The sequence below is a fragment of the Falco punctatus genome (genome assembly GCF_963210335.1).
Source record: "Falco punctatus genome assembly, chromosome: 1".
NCBI classification, from domain to species: Eukaryota; Metazoa; Chordata; class Aves; order Falconiformes; family Falconidae; genus Falco; species Falco punctatus.
In genome coordinates, this window is record NC_137580.1 from 21,477,379 (window position 1) to 21,496,698 (window position 19,320).

Here is a 19,320-nt window from a genome sequence, read left to right on the forward strand (position 1 = left end):
ATTTTTTGCGACGTTGCGATTCCTCCTGAAAACAAGGAAAACCAGATTTTTCTATTCAAGTAATTATATAACAGGGCAGATGAACATACATTCAAATAGCTTTCAAGGCACAAAGACTTTCTCAATTCATTTTCTGAAATAGCTTGTTTTTTTCCAAGGGCCCGACCCAAGCCTAATTAAAATCAAAAGTAGAACTCCAGTAGTTGATAAAATACATTAATCTACTAATGTCTGTTAAAGTGAGTATTGGGGGAAAAAATTTCAGGCAAAAGGAAGTGAACAAATTTCAGCTAAGAGGAAATTTTGGAACTTTGTGGTTCAGAAATGTCTGCATAGCAGCACATTTCATTATTGCTGGCAATGTTTGCACAGCTTAGAGGTGTGAACCCCTATTTAAATGCGTATTCCCTGAATAATGGATTTTGAAAGTCTGTCAGAAAATCAGCCCTCTTAACACAGCATTTAAATCTGTACTCAGCCTTCAATATTGCTGAAATCTCAGTGGGACTTAAACTTACGCTTAAATGCTGTCCTTAAGAGAATGTTCCTGAGGAAGTAATTTCCTGAAACACGGCCTATAAATGCTGTGAAAAACAGCAAAGCCGCTTTGTCTTCCCATTTCACAAACCTCAGATCAATTATAGAAATACTGATTTTTAAAAGTCCTTCGGAACGAGCTCTTTCCCTGTCACGCATGTGACACGCGTGTCAGTCACATTTCTAGCCAGCAGTTTGAAAACCAGCCTGCAGAAGCAGCTACCTTTGTCATAAATTTAACTTGACAGCTTCTCTGCAGGGCTTTGAATTAGGATCTGTTTTATAAAAAAAAAATAAAAATTAAAAAGAATGAAAGTGTCAGTCCAAATGCAATGAGAAATTGCTGTTTTACAGGTGACCTAGACATTTTTGCTCAGAGTCCGTGACAATCAGGAACTTGCAATGCTGAATTTTGGACAAAAATCCCTTGAAAAACCTCATTACAGTGACATAAAAATCCCTGGCATTGCTGTTTGAGGCGATGTGTGTGTTGGATGCCAGGCACATCTGAGGTCTGGTGGCCTTTCCCGCTGAGCTGAGGGACGAGAGCGGGAGGTAACAGAGCGCATCTAGTGATGCTACTCAAATAATCCCATCTCTTCCACCTAAAAAAAATTAACAAACCCCTCTGGTTTCACTGTTGGCTGCTGGAAGCTTGGACTGTGAAGCGGTGGGAGATGGTGTGCCTGGGAGGAGGTGCCTGAGGCGCAGTGAAGCTGTCTGTGTCCCCGGTGCAGGCTGCTGAGCCACGGTGGTACCATCGTTTGATCCGCTGCTTGTAGCCACAGTCCCTGGCTGTCTCCCAGGAAAACCCTGGATGGGTTTTAAGTCACAAGTGATCACGTCTGACCCCATGTCAGGATTGCCACCGCTGCCTTTATCAGTTGTGGTAAATGTTATCTCCCAGGCTCCAGAATGGTAAGTTTTTGTGTGGGGTGTGGAGAGAAAATTTATAATTGAGTTTCATGCTTGAAAAGTGGTAAAACTAACCCCAAAGCAGGCATTCCGTGTCAGCTGGCGCAGGGGCTCGGGAAGCCTGGAGCATCGCACACAGCGGGTGCGAGCGGGGATGGGGAAGCCCCTGTTCCTGGCTACTTTCTGCAGTCACTTTGGCTTTCTATTCATCACTGGAACATATCCCTGGAAAACTGGAAATGCTTTGGAAAGGCACAAGGGGTGAGCGTGCAAAGGAGGCCGGATAGCATCCCACACACGCTTTCTTTGGCTGTGTACCACACCAGTGCTCCTCATCCACTGCCTCTTTCTCTTCTATTAAAGCTATCACTGTGGCAGCTTAACCAGGTATGTGCTAAATTTGCAAAAGATACGCTTTTTCTTTTTACAGCTATTAATTATAGATGGGCAGCAACTGAGAAATGATGCAATTGTAGAAATGGGTGAAGGTCAAAAGTTTGTTGTGAGTTTTTCTGCGTTGTCATTATTCTGATAACTTTGTGTGATTTATGTGATGATCGTTCTGCAGAAAAAAAGATTTATATGAAAATGGTTTCAAACACCCTTCAGCCTGGGAGAAGCTGGGGGGTGAGAGCTGAAGCTGATGCTACCTTGCAGCCATCAGATCCTTATGATGGCTGCTCAGAAACTTTAATGCTCCTTTAAATGCAGGGGTTTTTTTTCTGATTCATGAATTTTGAACTTCAGGACCTTCCTGTAGCTAGAAAATGTCTGAGATGGTTAATTGCCAAATTGTCTCCCGTGCTAAATCTCCAGCAAACAACCACTGTGAACTAAAAGTTGAAAAGAGCCAGAAAACATTCTCCTTTTGAAAACATCAAGAGACCTTTTTTAGAATCTATGTTATTCTTTTACACCAACTATTTCCATTTAATATTTACAGTTCAAATTAAGCTTTATTTTGTAAATTCTGGCTCAGCTCCTGGTATCTCACTATCTGGAAAATAATGGTACCTGCTGAGAGCCAGTAGTTATGAGCCACCATCTTTTGTAGCTAGACAGAGAATCGGGGGCTGGAAGAACATGGGAGATGTCATTCACTTATCAAAATCCTTGCTATATGGGTATGGTTCTGAGAACATTTTGAGATGGTAGAAAAAAGGAGAGGACATTTTCCCCCAAAGGAATCAGACTTACGGAGTGAAATCTTACCCTTTTGGATCTGATAACAGAGTTAATGTTAAATACAATGGAACCAGACAAATACTTGGCAAAAAGAGACTATAGAGGTAAGTAGTCTTATTTAAAATTAACTAGAAATCTGTCAAAGAATTCAAGTATCAAGGGGGAGTTTTAAAAGCAATAAGGCACCTAATTTTGTGACTCAGTGAATCTTTCAGGTTAGAAACCCACTGGTTTCATGTCCTCAGGAACATCTTTGTGGACTTCTAAATGCAGCTGAAAGGGGAAAAAAACCAACCCACATTCATGATTGTTTTCTTTTGCTGTTGTGTTTTGTGACTTCTTGTTAGATATCTTTATAAAAGAGATTTGTAGCTGAACCATATATTTAGGTCAGTGATGCCTTTCTGTTTGTAAAACTCTTGAAAAAGGCTCAGTCTGAGATCTTCCAAGTTACAGAATTTCAGAGTTTCACTCGTTGATACACAAAACTTTGTTGCATTTTCTTAAATGTGTTGATGCTAAGGTGGGATGTGGTTCTGGATCTCATTAACAAAGCCATTGGATATAACCAGATTGACAACTGTAGATACAGAAACCAACTGCTGTCGCCTTGCAGTACGGCAGCCCCTGAGCTCTGCAGTTTCTCACTAACAGGGCCTGATGCTGTGAAGGGAGATGGAAGGGTGAGTTACTAAGCTGTCGGTGAGGTGGCTCACAGGTACCTGCTGGAGGTGGGAAGGTGGTCTCTGACAGCATAAGGGATGGACGGAGTGCCCGGGGTAGGTGCACTGAGCTGGCACAGCAGAAGGGAAGAATTCTTCTGGTAGAGGAAGTCGTTATGGAATTATATTTGTAAGCTCTCCCCTGCTTTACATGTGTAAGCTGTGCTTTGCCCAGCTATCCCAGCTGTGCTTTTCCGTTCTGATTAACTTCAGGCCCTGAGCCAGTTAAGAGCGCTTCAAGAAGCTCCCTTGAGCTGCTCACTGGAACAAAGCCGATGACAAACTCTGTTCAACAGTTTTGACACCCTCATACTGAGCCGGTGTGTGCCTGAAGGCAGCAGGAGGACCCGGCTCTGTGAGCCTTTCCCACGTTGCTCCCGACGGCATTGGTGGTGTTCAGGGGTGAAGCAGCCCTTCCGTCAGTGCCACGCTGGCTCCCGCAGCAGGGCTTCATGCACACTCCCGCTCAGCACACGGGAGGCTTTTTTCATGCTTTTAGAAAGCATCGTTACCTGCTTTAGTGTTAACACCTCAGCCTGCCTTTGCTGCGTCCATATTGGCTTGTTCTTGTTAAAAAAAAAAAAAAAAAAACCAACTAAAATATAAAGGGCAGCGCCTTATATTCACACCCTATATTCAGTGGGTGTCTCCTTCCCCCCTAAGTCTGGCAAGATGAAAGCTCACAGCTGGGCTGTACGGTTTCACTAACAGTACTGTAGCTGCGTTCCCTCCTCTGCTGTTCTGAGATGCAGAAGGTAAGGCGTGCGGAAGAGCCAGCTGACAAGGCCCAATGTTCGCTGTCAGCACGTTGTTGAACTGGGCATCGGTCTGTCTGGGAGGCAGAGGGAGGGAGCGCGGTGACACTGCTGCCAGGCTGCCCTTTTGGGTTCAGGTAACTTGTGCTAAAGTTGTCCTGCTGTTCCACACCTCGTCTTCAGCTGCTCATCACCCCATCCCTGAAATGACCAGCCTCTTTGATCCGTCAGCGTCGTTCCACGTGTGGCCTCTCCGTAAGCCGGTGTTGCCCAGCTGGGCTGTGTTAGGTAACCCCTGTCGTTAGAAGCGGTTTAGCTGTTGGATTCATTTAGGCAGAACTGGGTTAGAAGCAATTACACATGCCATTAGTTGACTGTTTGGAGAAGGCTGTAACCTCCGGTAGTAATGAAATGGGCGATGGGATCAGCAGAAAGTAGAGTGATAACCCCTTAATCCAGCAAAATTGCTGCCCTTCCTTAGCATCAAGGACCCTACGTGGGCAGGTTGCATTCCTTGATACTGGGAAAGTAATACAATTATATTATCTGAAAGACTGACAGTGTTGCTGTTCTACCTGGTACTTAATAGTGGCAGAAGCAGCCTTGCAGTTATGCTCAGAATTTTCTGTTACATTAGGACAGGGGTCCTCAAACTTTTTAATCAGGGGGCCAGCGCGTGGATGAAGTGGCAGGCAGCCATCTGCGGCTGCTTGGTTCCCCCCCCAACCCCCGGCGGGGGGTGGGGGGTTGGGGTGGGTTGTCTGCAAATACTGGGGGCTGGATTGAGGACCCTGGGGGGCCGTATCTGGCCCATGGGCTGTAGTTTGAGGACCCCTGCATAAGGAAGATAGTCTTCTACCAACAAGAGGTGTGGTGTAACTCTGGAGTAGTCAACGACTGAAAGCTCAACAGGTTACCTGCATCCTCATTAGGTAAAGAAAGCAGTTGTCATAAGTGTTTTACTAAACAGTAAAAGTAAGGAAGTCAAACAGAACTGAGATGGGGTGAGTTACAGCAGGTTACAGCATCTTATCAGTGTGAAACTTGCATTGAGTATGTGAGAGGATGACATTGGAAGGGGTGTTGTAAGCCGTGTGTTTTCCACGTTCCTGATCACATACTAGTCTGTGACCTGGAGAGTGTCCGTATTTTTGTGAGTGGCATGATTTTCAAATTTGACTGTGTGAAGGGCTTTTGGTGTCAGGTGCTAGAAGAAGGAAAGGCTGAGTGTACAGAAGAATTTGAGGACCAGAAATATGTGTGCAGGACCTAGGAGCTAACCTTCAAAAAATGACAGAAATGTTAATCTTCAATGCTTAGGCACTGCAGTGCTGATGCAGCCAGAGGATATTTTAGGTGCAAATACTATCTAGTATAGTATAATAAAGTCTAAATTTATTTTAAAAAGAAACCTGATTTTCAGTGCAAAATTCTATTTGCACTTTTAACTTGATGAAGTCTTTACGAACAGTTATGGGAAGGTGAATATTTTCCCTAATTACACTATTTTTATTTTTTTAATTGTCTCAGTCTCTCTGTGAAGCATCTTGCTGGGCTGTCCAGCAGAGATGGGGGCAACCTCTGCCATCCTGGCTGGGACAGGAGCTATGGGAGGTGAGATGGCAATGAACATGGAAAGAGAATGAAGTGTTCCTGTCATGTGGGAGACTTTCATTCAGCCTGAAAGATAAATATAAACCAAAAACTAATTCATTAGGTGCAAATGCTTGGAAGCGTATTAGCATTTTCATGTTTACTTAGACTCATGCCTAATTAGTTTAGTTGCTGTAAAGTTCTCTCAAGGGAATAAATTACTGAAAAAAATCCCTTCCCAAATATTGTGTTTAGTGAGGTAAAACAGCAGATCTTCAAAGAGCCGCAGCAATCCAGAAGAAATGGCACATTCTCATGTAAAGGATTATCCCCCCTTTTTTTTCCCCACCAGGAAAATGATTCCATAACAGGAAAAAAAAGCGAGTAGCCCTCCAAGAAAAAGAGGCTGCTTTGGACATTTTACATCAGTATTTAAGCGTGGAGGTAGTAGGACATTGGCTTGCCTCTGAAGGTGGATAATGGATGTATGAAAACCAGGCAAAGATACAGATTTTGCATTACAGTTTCTTCTAAGCAGCATAATGCCACGTGTGTCCGACATGCACTGCCTTGTGTGTGTCCGGGTCGATTAACATGCATTTCTGGGCATCAAGCATGGTACGTTTCAGAAAGGTAAGAACAGCAAAAGATCCCATTCTGGGGATCTTTCTTTAAAAAAATGTGTTTCTGGCTAATAATTCTGCCTTGAAGAATCAAAAAAAGAACGCCAAACACGTTCCAAAAGCTATACCCCTCTCCCAATTTTAAGCAATGCAATTAAACACAGACCTAGCCTAGGACTTGGTGAGCAGAGTGCCTGGCCACATGATTTAAGACCCAGTGACAAGAGCAGCGTTTCTGCAGGCGTGTTGAAGTACTTGTGCTTTGGTGGGCACGAGAGCTGATCATCGGGCTGGCGGTGGCTGGGGAAAGGACAGAAAACCTGCTTGTGGCAGGGCTGAGTTTCTTTGGGCTTCTGTGTATTGCATTTTGTAGTTGTGTCCGAGTTCTGTGAACAGATGTGTTTTTATAAACCTAAATAAACAAGCCAGAGAGCACATAAACACCTGGGTTGGCTAGCAGACGGGGTGGTCATCTGTTTGAGCCTTCAATTGCATTTTCTCTATAATTAGTTGTCTAATTGCTTGTCCAGGGTTGTAGCTAATGTATTTACACATGTAATTAATTATACTTTAAAAAACAAGTCAAACAACCATTTTCAGTTGTTTGTCCTTTTTTCTTCATTTGTGGAGTGTCAAACTATCAGGCTACGGAACTATTACAGGTTTTATTTATGGACTGCATTATGACTCCATTCTGAATGTGTCTGTAAAAGGACATACAATACCTAATTATTTCTCAGGCTAAAGAAGAGAATATTGAATATCACTTGCAACTAAGTTCAGCATTGTGGCCAGTGGTAGGCAGGGCAGGAATACCTCAAGGGTACCTCCGAGGCTGGGGAGAGAGCTGGGACATACTAGCGAGCCATGTTTTTTTGTTTGGTTGGGATTTTTTTAATTTTTATTTTATTTTATTTTATTTTTAAGAAATGGGCCCCATTAACATGGAACAGGATGTTTGACTTTCTGAAAACTGAATTTGGAGAGGGAGCTTAGACTTAGTTTTGTGAGACAAACTTGGCAAATTTTGGTGGTGGATTAAAAACTTTATCCCCTGTGAGAGAACTCTGATATTACAAGGTGCCTGAAGAACAGCTTTGCAAAGCCTCTCTCCACTTTGTGTGGTGTAAGATGATGGTCTCCACAGAGATGTGTGAGACACAGACCGTGGGACAGGGCAGCTGCATGTGGCCTGATCCCCAGATGCAAACCCTGGTGTTTCTGAAACCATGGTTGCTCAGTGTTCTAGCTGAGCTGTTGGTTTTCCTCCCGAATTTTCTTCTCTCATCCATGGTTAAATCCCTGTTTGTGCTTTCATTTGTGCTGGACTCCAGGATCCCTGTGGGCAGGATCCCCTTCCTCCCCATGGCAGCATGTGGGTATCACTCACTACCCATTCCTCCCACATTTCCTCCTGTTTCCTCTGTTGTCAGGGGTCTGTGAAGCCACCACAAATCCCAAACCTCTTCCCTCTGTCTGGGATATGTCATCCTGTGGCCAATGCTTTTAACTGTGACAAAGAGAGACCAGGCAAGCTGCTGCTCTGTTATTCAAGCTGCACAATAAAATCAAAAGCACATAAAAAAGAAAAGCATCACTAATGATTTTTGCAAGTCTGTCCAATATTAATGGAACTTGAAAAGAACAACAATTTTGTTTTGAAGACCATTTCAAATGTTGTTCATCAGTATTTCTAGAATTAACTGAACTTTGGGGAAAACTCACAGTGTTTACAGATTTCAGGTTTGTCTGTAAAACAGCAAGCCATGTTCAGTCTGTGCTGTAGTCACCAGAGGGTCTGAGTGAAAAACAAAGACTGTGGAAGGAACCTGTGGAAATAATTTAAAAAAATATTTGCAGCTGCTGAATGATTTACGGGACAAATGGCAGGGAACTGATATGGCCGTGACACTGTGAGGTCAACGTGCACCCTCCCAAACCCATGTGGCAGTAAGTAGTATTGAGAACACTTATGTCCGATGCAAAAGATTAAGAACTCACAGTATTCTGGGAATAGGACTACTAGGGCCGCGGGCTGAAGATCTTGGGGCATGAAAGGTACCGGATTAGATGCCATCCTCTGCTTTAGTCTTACACAAAAATGCTTTGTTGTGGTCAAACTCAACTCTTGGATTCAGAGTCAGTATCAAACAAATCAAACTGGGTGATACCAGAGAGAAGCAAAAAGAAACCTTATCCAGGCACCTCACTGAATAGATGGAAGGAGTCTCACAGGGCACCTCTGCATGGACTGGTGCAATGCTGTGCCAAGAAATCAGGTCAGGCTCAGAAAGCAGCTGCAGCCCCTGCGGCATCTGCAGGGGCTGTGCCAGTGCCCCAGCCACACTCCTGCAGGAGGTGCCAGGGATGCTGCTCCCTGTTCAGCCACATCGCATACCCACCGCCCGTCGGGCTACTTCAGCGGAGACGGATGAAGGAAAACGAGCCACAACAAAGTCTTAAGCCGCAAATAGTGAAACATATATGAAATATTGGGATTAGGAAAAAAAATGAAGTCAAAAGTAAAACTGGCAGGACTGACTCACTGAAATACTAAAAATGAGGACTGGAGCCCTGTCCAATGGATTCCTCTGGTGGACCTGTCAAAATGAAAAACACATTATTGCCAGTTCATTGTCCATTAAGTTTGTAATTTTAGTGACACATTAAGGGTGAACAGTGCATGTTGCAGAGCTTAGCAGGTGTATCAAAGGACCAGCACTCACAGACTGTGAACCTGGTAATTGCAGTATAATTAATTTCTCATAGCTTTAAAATATGGTATCTATATCAAATGTAAATTTACCTTTATTCTTAACCATTAGGCAATTAATATAGCCTGACCTTGAGAAGGATATGAATTAATTACGAGGGAAGTGACTCCTTTAACTTGTATTTCTCTGACCTAAATCTTATAGTTGTATCTAATATAAAAAATACCGAAATTTGGAAGTCTGCTCTTCAGAAAACAAAGGAAATGAAAAGAAGTGAAGATGCTAGTCAGCAGACAAGGAAAACAGGCAGGGTGTAAATACAGCAAAAGGAAATAAGTCTGAGCAAGAAGATGGGCTCAGTGGCTGAGCTAGGCTGCGGGATCACTGGTGGTGACTGGAATTGGATGGTTTGGGAAGAGCTACAGAAATCCTGCAGTAGGCAATTACAGATTCACCTTTCAAGAGGATGAATTTTTTTCAAACCCTTGTTACCCAGAGACTCCAGATTGTAGTACGAGATTTTATGTTCTTTCTAAAGCTGTTTTAATGATGGTTAAGAGTTAACTCTGAAGGCCCTTATTGGCTGTAGAGAGATCCTATTCATCCTTGAAGCCTGCCAAACCATTAGCTTCAGTAATATGTTGCAGTAGTTAGATGAAAACTGCCTTAAGAATAGAAGCAAAAAGGAGAACATTTAGGAACTTAAAAGAACTTGGAATTGATTTTGGTGTGTACTTAACTCACAATGACACTGGCAAATAACATTTCATTAGAGAAAATATAGCTAGGTCTCAGCACCCTGAAAAAAAAATACGCCACCCCCCAAAAAAAACCCACAACCCCAAAACACCCTTGCAATGATTTGTATAGACTTCAGACCAGGAGTAAAAAGAGGAAACAACAGAATAAGATGGCTAAAAAAAGATAGTGGCTTTCCAAACTCTGAAATAGCTCCCAGCTAACTGGTGAGATGCTAACAAAGATGCTACACAGTAGCTTCAGTGGTGCGGAAAATACAGGGAGCTAGATTGATTTGCCCAAACCTAGGCATCCCACATCAGGGGAGATGCTCTGCAGTACCTCAGCACGCTGCTGCCAGGGGATGATGGACACACACCATGGGTGCCAGCCCCAGGTACCTTCAGACCCTGTGTCCACGTGGGCCAATGGCCACCTCCTGTCCCTGGTGGAGCTGGAAGCCACTCAGAAGAGGAGATGAGTGCAGATAATTTCCTCTGATTACCTGTATATCAGACTAATGATCAGTATGAGGTGATACTAAAGAAGCGGTTTCACTGCAGTGAGTGGCTGTGATTCTCACAGGTGAAAACACTGAATGTTCTGCAGAAATGTCTGAGCTTGGTTATTTCAAGCTGTTTACATAGTTAGATGCAAAACCCAATAGAGGAAGTTGATTCTGTACAGAACTATTTACCTGAAGCCATTTGGTGATGATAGCCGATAGTTATTACTCAGGGTAAAGCTCGTTGCATTGCTTCATTTCTGTCATTACAATGAAATACTGCTTTGCTTCAGATCTGGAGCGTGGCATAAACACATCTTCTTTCTGACTGGTTTTCTGCTGGATGTAACTGCTGCTTTATGCCATCCGCCACTGAGCTGTATGTATAATTTTTAATCTCTCTTTGACCCTCCCCCGCCTTTTTTTCCCCCATTTTAATTAATATGATCACCTGGCTTATCAGAAATGGCCTGTGCAATATACATGAATCACCTTTTTCAGTGGTAAGCGTATTTCATGTAGCAGCTTAAGGCACTGTGCAACGGCACGCAGTGTGAAAATAAGGCTGGCAATTTTCAGGGTATTAATCGGCTGGCATAATAGAATAAATCAGAAGAGATGCGATAAGAGAAAACTTTGTTCTTTCATCCCATTTCCAGCTGTAGGATTTCAAAATGCTTTTGGCTGTGGCTCTTTTCAGCACTGGCTCTCCAGGCATCCTTGTTCCAGTCTCTTCGGTGGGGAAGGCAAAGGAGCAGAGAGGGGAATTGTCTGAAGCCATTGAAAAAAAGTCTGTCAAAACTCAGCACAGAATTTTGTGATCTTAACAGGGAAAGGTCTCACCTCCCTTAAAGGCAACTGTCTGGGGACTGGCAAGGTGGGGCGGAGAAACTGGATGAGCACGAGGATGTGGGGCTGTGGGTGTCCAGCTGATGAAAATTCTCAATTCCGTAGCCAGTGTCCTGCGAAGGCACGTGTGTATCTGAAGCTTGTAATGGTTCCAAAAATCTTTTAAACTACTTAATGAAAAAAAGGAAAAAAAAAAAAAAAAAAAAAGCTATAGCTTTAGAAAACTGGTTTGTTCATACAATTGCAGCTTCCAGAGGTTTAAGTGGAGAAGATGGAGAAGGTTGGGGGGGGCCTGGAGAAGTCAGCTGTCTCCTCAGGTCCCTGTTACTTGCAGATGCAGCCCCCGCTTTGTCCCTGCCTGACACAGTTCGTGGTGGTAGGGCAGGCATTTTGCCTGCACCGTCACAGCTTTTGTGAAGGCAGGTGCCTTGGGCTGTCTTGCATTATTTTTATTTTATAATTGATCATTAAATGCTGCCCTTTATAAAATAAAGATCAGGCACAGCAGCTGGGTTATTTGCCTTTGAAAAGCTGTTACTATGCACACAGCATGCCTTTCTTCTTGTCACTAATAATATCACAAAGATGTAAGGAAGGAAAATGCTACACTGACATCATGTCATGTCCAGTACAAACGAAAACACCATAAACATTCAGAAAACAAAGAAATAGAAACAGCTTCATTGACAAATGCTTCCACTGGGCCATCACAAAGGATGGTATCGAATGCATGGTTAGTATGCATGGATGGAGGCTCGGGAAATATTTCTGTAGAACTGTCAAGCTATTTTTTAAATTTGTTTCTTTTTGCAAGTCACCTATCTACCTCCAGATTTGTCCTGTTTTTGTTCCTCAAAGAGTAATTGAAGCAGAGGTAGAACACATTAGGGGTTGTACTTGTGCAACATGACCTGAGCCCCTAACAGCATCTGTCTTGGTAATGCCAGAGCCCACTTTGGCCCAGTAAGCGTATATGAAACCATAATGTGTGTAACAGTCTGCAAATTCTGCCTCAATTAACCATGCTGACCCTGTGAAAAATAATAGCATATAAAAGGGGTGGGAGAGGCACTGATCTGACCCACCCCACCATCCACCAGCATACAGGCTGAGGTCAGACCCAAGTCAGTATGTTGTCTCCAAGGGTGCGGGGCAGCAGGTGCAGCACAGATGAGAAACTGGAAAAGTGTGTGGTCATCCTATGGCAGCCTTCCAGGCCTCACTGGGAGCATTCTGGAGCCTGGAAATGAATTTAGAATTTCAGCCTGTGCTAGGGCATGGGTAGAACAACTGGTCCCAGACACTGTCTCGCCGTTTTGACAATTGATACTGAACACCCTGAGCATAGCAGGAGTTGGGGAATGCCAGGTAGAACCGAGCATGTCACTGGATGCTGCAAATGTTCCCATTTCGCAAATGCTATGTAAATACACAGAGGCAGCAATGTGAACGTACGTTACAAGCTAAAGAGCTAATTCAGAGAGGCCAAGCAAGTGTGTGTGGGTAACTGAGCACGCACACATCAATATGTATGCTTGTGGGCAGAGGTATGTTTAAATACACAAGAAGCACTGTAAAGAGAAAAGTGAGCATGAAAGAAAAGTGAGCACACATATGCATGCCTAGTTCAAGATTTCACAGCAGCATGCAAAATCATGATAGTATCACCCTAGTCATTCTTCGGAGTTCAGTTTTATGGTGCTGGTGCAGCAGCAGAGCACTGAGTTATCAGCAAGAATTGAAGTGGGGTGGTGAAAGGTTGGTACGTGTCGCAGCACTATCAAAACTAGCTGACTGCAACAAGGCTTCTGCCATCCCATGCCAAGTTAACTTCAATAAGTAGTTCCCACGCCTTGCTCCAGCACAGCCACTAATCCCCCACAAGGTTTTAAAAGTTTGTCTACTGCTCATGCTGTTTCTTCAGCCTCTTCAGGCCAGCCCACCCTGCTTCTTGCCTCTGCTACATCCCTTCTCTGGGTTCCTCTTCCAGCCAACCTCTCCTCATCCAGACCCCTTCTTTTCACTGCTTCTCCTTGTCTCTCCTATATCTGGGGTACTCTCTCTCCTCCCTGTGTTTCTTCTGCATCTTTCTTCATCCAGTGCTCCTCTTCCATACCCCTTAGAGCTATTTAACTGCCTAGCAGGAACCAGCCACAACTGCACGTTATCCATGTCAGCCAACCCACCACCTTGAAGCCAGCCCACAGCTGAGTATTATCAATGTTAATTAACCTGCTTTCGTTCCTTTATAATTCCTCTACAGGTAGGGGCTGATGGGAGCCCAGTCAAGGAAGTTTTAAAGTATTTTGAGTAGAATGGAAAGCTTGTAGTGGAGGCAATGGGTTTGGGAGTCTTTGTAAAGGAGAAGGTGAGTGGAATGCTGAGCGCAAGGTCCTGTGAGAGGCTTTAGGAGTCACTCCTTCCCCAGGGGCTTTTTCTGTTTGTCTCAGATTGATGGGGTATGGACACCTATTACCCTCCCAGGTGTCTCTTTCCATTATGAATGCCCACCACGCTCAGTCCCAGGCAGGGATGACCTCCCTCTCCTGCCAGAGGCTTCACCTACCTTCTTGCTCTGTGCCCGCTGCACAGAGCGAGGCTCCTCAGAGGGCACAAACAAGGGGCTGGGGGGCCATAGGGTGGGATTTTGAGTCTCTGCTTCACCACATGTCAGCAAGACACCTGTGTCATCCTTGCTTTCCTGCTCCTCGGTACATTATAACTGGCTCTTCTCAACTGTTCCCTTCAGATACGTGCCACACAAATGAATGTTTGCAGTGGACAGAGTGGCAGAGAAAACAATTTTTAATTAGTAACAATTTACAAGTAGCAGTCCATCTGCACATGCAGAAAAAAAGCCTAGAAGCATGTAATCTACATAATTTCAAAATAGCTTAGTCTACCTCTTGGAATATTTTTTGTATTGTTAAATAAGATTAAAGTGTGATTGATGATCTCCAGATCCAAATCTAAACTACCTGACTGCATCTACAACCCTGTCATGAAAGCACCCAGTCATCAAATACCACATCTTTCCAAGGCAGCTCACATATTTCTAAAGCTCTCCTTAGTAATTAAATGACTTCATCATTATTATAAGAAATGTCACCGATATGGTTAATGAAAGCATTAGGCTAGTGTTTCAACTGAGAGCTTAGCAGGGGATGTTATATTTTGGATTCTCGGTTTTAAAATGTCTGCATTTTTTTTTAAATTGGAAGGCTAATCTGAATGTAGAACATGCAGGTTTTAAAAAGTTGATTAGCATTTGAATATTTCTTTTTTTCCCCTGCAGTGGCCTTTTCAGATCTGTTCTTAACACATTTAGTACAAAAGTCAGTTATCAAGAGTAATACATAAAAAAGATGGATGAAGAGATGTAGAACATTAATATATGGTGGTGGTGGGAGGCTTGACAGCTGTCAACTTTGCCTGTGTGCATTTATCTCATACTCTGTATTATTTATTCATCTGAAACACGTTTGAAAATGAACCAGATGAAAGGTAACATAAGGTAAATTAAGCCTGTTTAGGGCAACTAGAGATCAGAATGGGATAAAATACTTGCAGGAGCAGAGCACTGGGTATTGGTGGCTGCTTCGATACATGAAGTGCTTCACTTAAAAACATGACTTGAATTATTCAAGAGTAGCTAGCATCTCTAGCCCCAAAGCATCTTCAGTTTGTTCTTCTGAATGTGCACATAATAAATATTTTAAACACTGCGTCTTCAAATGATTGAAGGAGGCAAAAGGAGGAAAAAAGTTAAGAAAGCAAGCAATGAAGCAGGAATCTAAAGAGAAAGATGGGTACATCCAGGATACATTTATTGCAGGATTCACCTTGTAATGGAACACCACAAACGCATTAAGAGAATGGGAAAATGCTATGCAGGTGAGGATACTGGGGCTAAGCCGGTGTGTGCTGGCAGAAGCATAACTGAGCCCAGACAGTGATTAAGCATTCTTGCATATCTTTTCAGGTAAGTATAACTGGTAGAGTTTCACATTTTCTCATCTCCTTGTGTTTGATTTCATGTAGCTTAGCTGAAGGCAGTGGAATTGTTTGGGATATCCATATTTTTCAGCTGCTGTTGAGTGTTGAGCTGGTGTATTGCCACTGCTGCTAGGTGTTGCATGAAGGATGGTGGGTTGACCTCTGTCTGCATAGCTTTGTGCTGTAAAGTGTTCTTACCACTATGATTTGCATTCCCCTGGCTCAATTTTATCCCTGTTACATGGTAATAAATGGCTTGGGAAACCTGGGTAGAGTTGTATTAATCATAACAGTCAAGGGCTCTGGCTTGAAAAATCAACATTAAGTGCTTCAAGTTGGATTTCTTTTTTAATGGCTGGTTAACTAATCCAATTAAGGGCTCCTGTACTTAATATTTTGCTGGTATATTTATGTGGGCAGTAGGATTTCAGGCACTATACAGCATACAGGTAATGTCAGTGTGATTTGTTCTCATCTTCTCTGTCCCCTCCTACCAGTTAGAACCCAGCTGCTCTTCACAGAGCAGTGTTGTCCTAGAATTACATCTGCAAGCTAGAGGCTAATCAGCAACTCTACAGACTCTGGGTGGCTGGTTTAATTATATTTTAGTATATTTAATTATGATTACATATTACATATCATATATAAGTGCTATATATTTATAACTATATCATTGATTATGATATAATTATATTTCATTATAGATCTGGTTAAATCAATGGCTGTATTGAGTATTCACAAAAGTCAAACCATAAACAAACTTTTTTAGGTGAATGCTTGGGGTTCTCCTTACAAAACTGAAGGAAGCCTTCATTGAGATGACTACAGGTAATAATGGCATTTTTTGAACACAGAAGTCTGTATTAGAGCTCTCTGTTGGGATGTGGGTGCACCAGTGTAACTTTTTTTTCCTTGGAACTTGGCACTTTGGAGTTGGGGAACCCTGTCAGCAATAAGTAGATCAGTTTTACAAGGGTTGTTTCTCTCTGGTTTTGATGAATCCACCCCAGGTTTTGTAAAATATGTGAAGACGTATTAGACCAGTGAGAATGAATGACTCTGTAGTCAGAGGGATCTACTGAGACAAGGGAAAGATCCGAATTCCAGTGGCTACTTCAATTAATACTTAACCATATCATACAGTAGAAAAAAATGCACACAGTTCTTTCAGCCTAGTTATCAGATACAATATTGCTGCCCTGTTGCCACCACCACCACGGGGTATGTTAACAGCTACACTGCTTTTCTTTTCAGCGGTTGCTCACAAGGAGAGGCTTGGCTATCTTTCTACACTCAGTTTACACATCCAGAGGCACTTCAGTAACTGTGAGTAGCTGGCAAATGGAGTTTTTTGAAACCGGGGACTCTCTGGTCAAGCCAGGTTTGGAAAACATGAGCAAGGTAATTATGTGTTGACATTCAGGTCATTTGGAGACACAGACCTTGCACTGACTGTATCCTCCTTGGAAGCCAGGAACTTACTAGACAGTGAACTTTGTTAAGTAAATATTTTTCAGCTCTTTCTCAGGATGGCATTGTTTCTGCTTTTCCGTTTTAAAGATAGCAAAATTCTGCAGGCAGTCCTATAAAAGAAAAATATATTTTGTCGTAAGCTTAATTTGTTTTGCTGTATTGCCTACTCACATCTCTTTACCTCCTTTTTGAAATATGGACAGAAATGCAGGTATTTACTCAAAGCATGTAGCATGATTACTGCTGCCTCGGATGCATGAGAATTCTTAGTATCATTTACCACATTTCCATAATTCACATGTTTTCATGAGATTTGAGATGAGACATTCTTTCAAAATAATTTCTATCTGTATCTTTTCTTTTTATATGATAAATATGTCCGGAGAGCTGTGTTGCTTATTCAATTGGAGATTTACATTACTTCAATGCCTATAACTTGGTTTCTAAGTGGCGTGGAGATTTTCTAGCATGGTCTTAAAGTATCTATTTCGTAGTGTGAAAAGGCTTTTCCTGTCCTTTCAGGTTACTAGGTGACTGATGTTGGTTTAACTTGTGTTTGATATTGGTCACGTGATTGTTCTTTTTGGTTGGAATTGACACAAACAGCCTGAACCTTTCAGACTGCCTAAAGTATTGGTTAAAAATAACTAAATTTAGCAATACCTAATAGTAAAAAATCCACTGACTTTGAGTACCTGTGTTATACAGGCATATTTAAAGTCATTTAACTTTATTTAGTTCAGATTTTTGTTCAATAATCTTATGGATCCAATAACTATGACCTGTTACGTAGTACCGTTCTGTGGTTCTGGCTTTGTCTGTATTGTCGGCGCACAAATATGAAAAAACCAGGAGACATTAATTAGGTTGCCTTTGAAAGAAAATACAGCTCAAGCTGGTACTCGGATTTTGTGTCTAGAGCTGGATTTCCTTCTAAAATGTTGAGTGTGTAGAGCCTAATACGGCTTCTGTGTAGCTTAGCCTCACTAGTGTGTTGCTCAGGGGTCAAAAATGGAAGACAGCATTTCCAAAACGCGAAGTCCTGGCTTTCTTGGCAATGCATTCATGCAGTCTGGACAGAGAATATGTTCCCCTCCAAATCAGCAGGTGTATTCAAGTTTCACCTCGTGCATTTTGTTTGTGCTGGTGGGGCTGCTGGGCAGCACCCTGGGCTGGTGGCAGGTATTCGCTCAGGGTTACTGGGAGGGATGAGCAAGTCTTCACAAGTGTTTGTGAGGTGCCAAACAGCACAGCCTGCTGTCTGAATTATTTTTGACTAAATTAAAGATGCCTTTAGTTTATAACTGTCTTATTGCTAACCAGTGTGCAGAGTTGAGGTGACAACAAGGAAAAAGACTTTCCGAGTGTGGGGTCTTAGTTCTGGGGGCTTTTTACTTTCAATACAAGGTGATTTTATTTTTTTTTTAATCTGATTCTGTTTTGGTTTGATACAGACTAAAATGGCAGTATTTTAGAGATTTATTTTTCAGTATGTAATGAATTAAGTGATGCTAAGAATGGAATGAGTTCTAGCAGTAGAAATGGAAATGATGCCGTTACAAACCAAGCAGCCATGACGCAGAGAGACGAGAGTACATTTTTCATGCCACTTGATCAACCTCAAGCTAATGTAAATGTACCCCCATTTCTTCTGGGGAGAAAAAAAAAAAAAAAAATGTTTTATTTGTGGGTTTAGGAGTTATTTGCTGTGAAAGGAGCAGTCTCCCCTCGTGCTCCAGGACAACAAAAGCATTGCCATTAATCTCCTTACCTTTCAGAGTGTCACTCATCCTTCATCAGCAATTTTGAGAGGCAAGATGGATGTTGTCATTTCAGTAATTGTATGAGCTTGGTTATTCTTTTGTACATTAACTGAATTCATAATTTAGTTTTCTTAGAAAAATAGGTTAGGGACCAGCCTTTGAAAGGTATACTCATAAACAAAGAGATGCTCTATTTTCCTTTGTTTATTAACTCCATCATGTACTTCTTGATGCAGTTTTTATTCGTGAGACTATGCCTTCATTGAGTTCAAAATACTAGCAAAGTTGCAAAATAAAGTTGCCAAGTGACAACAAGGAATTAGTTTCCAAGTCCCAAAGCCCTCCAACGTGTGGCACCTTAGGTATACACCTAAGGACATTCCATGTTTTTAGGCTGGCCACACAAAGCATATGCAACTTAGCTAAAAAACACTTCCATTTATACTCTTCTGAAATTTGTGAAAATTCTGTGTTTTGCAGCCGGTCCCATCCTTTTCACACTGGGTGAGGTTTCCCACACTCCTGGGTCTGTCCCTCCCCTTGCCCACAAGAGGAGGTGTCCAGATGAACAAAACTATTTCTGGTACAACTTGAAAGCAGACTCTCAGAGGCTTTCTTCTAAAACACAGCCCTGTCAGGTGCATTGAGGCGCAGAAGTAACGTGAACTGAAATTGCAAAGCGGACCTCAGGATGGGCCGATCTCAAAAGCCTTCAGTGTGAGAACTGAGGGAGCTGCTTCAGGGCACAGGTCTGGAGGATAAGTTCTCCTCCCCTTTAATTCATCGGTGGGATCCAGCTAGACCCACATCTGAAGTTGAAGTTTCGTCAGTGTTTGCCTCGCTTTTGAGTTTCTCTGTCTTTAAAACGGGGGATAATAAACCACCCCCCACTTGCCTGTCTCACAGAGGTTGTGCATAGGGCAATTTGAAGATGAAAAACACAAAAGAAATG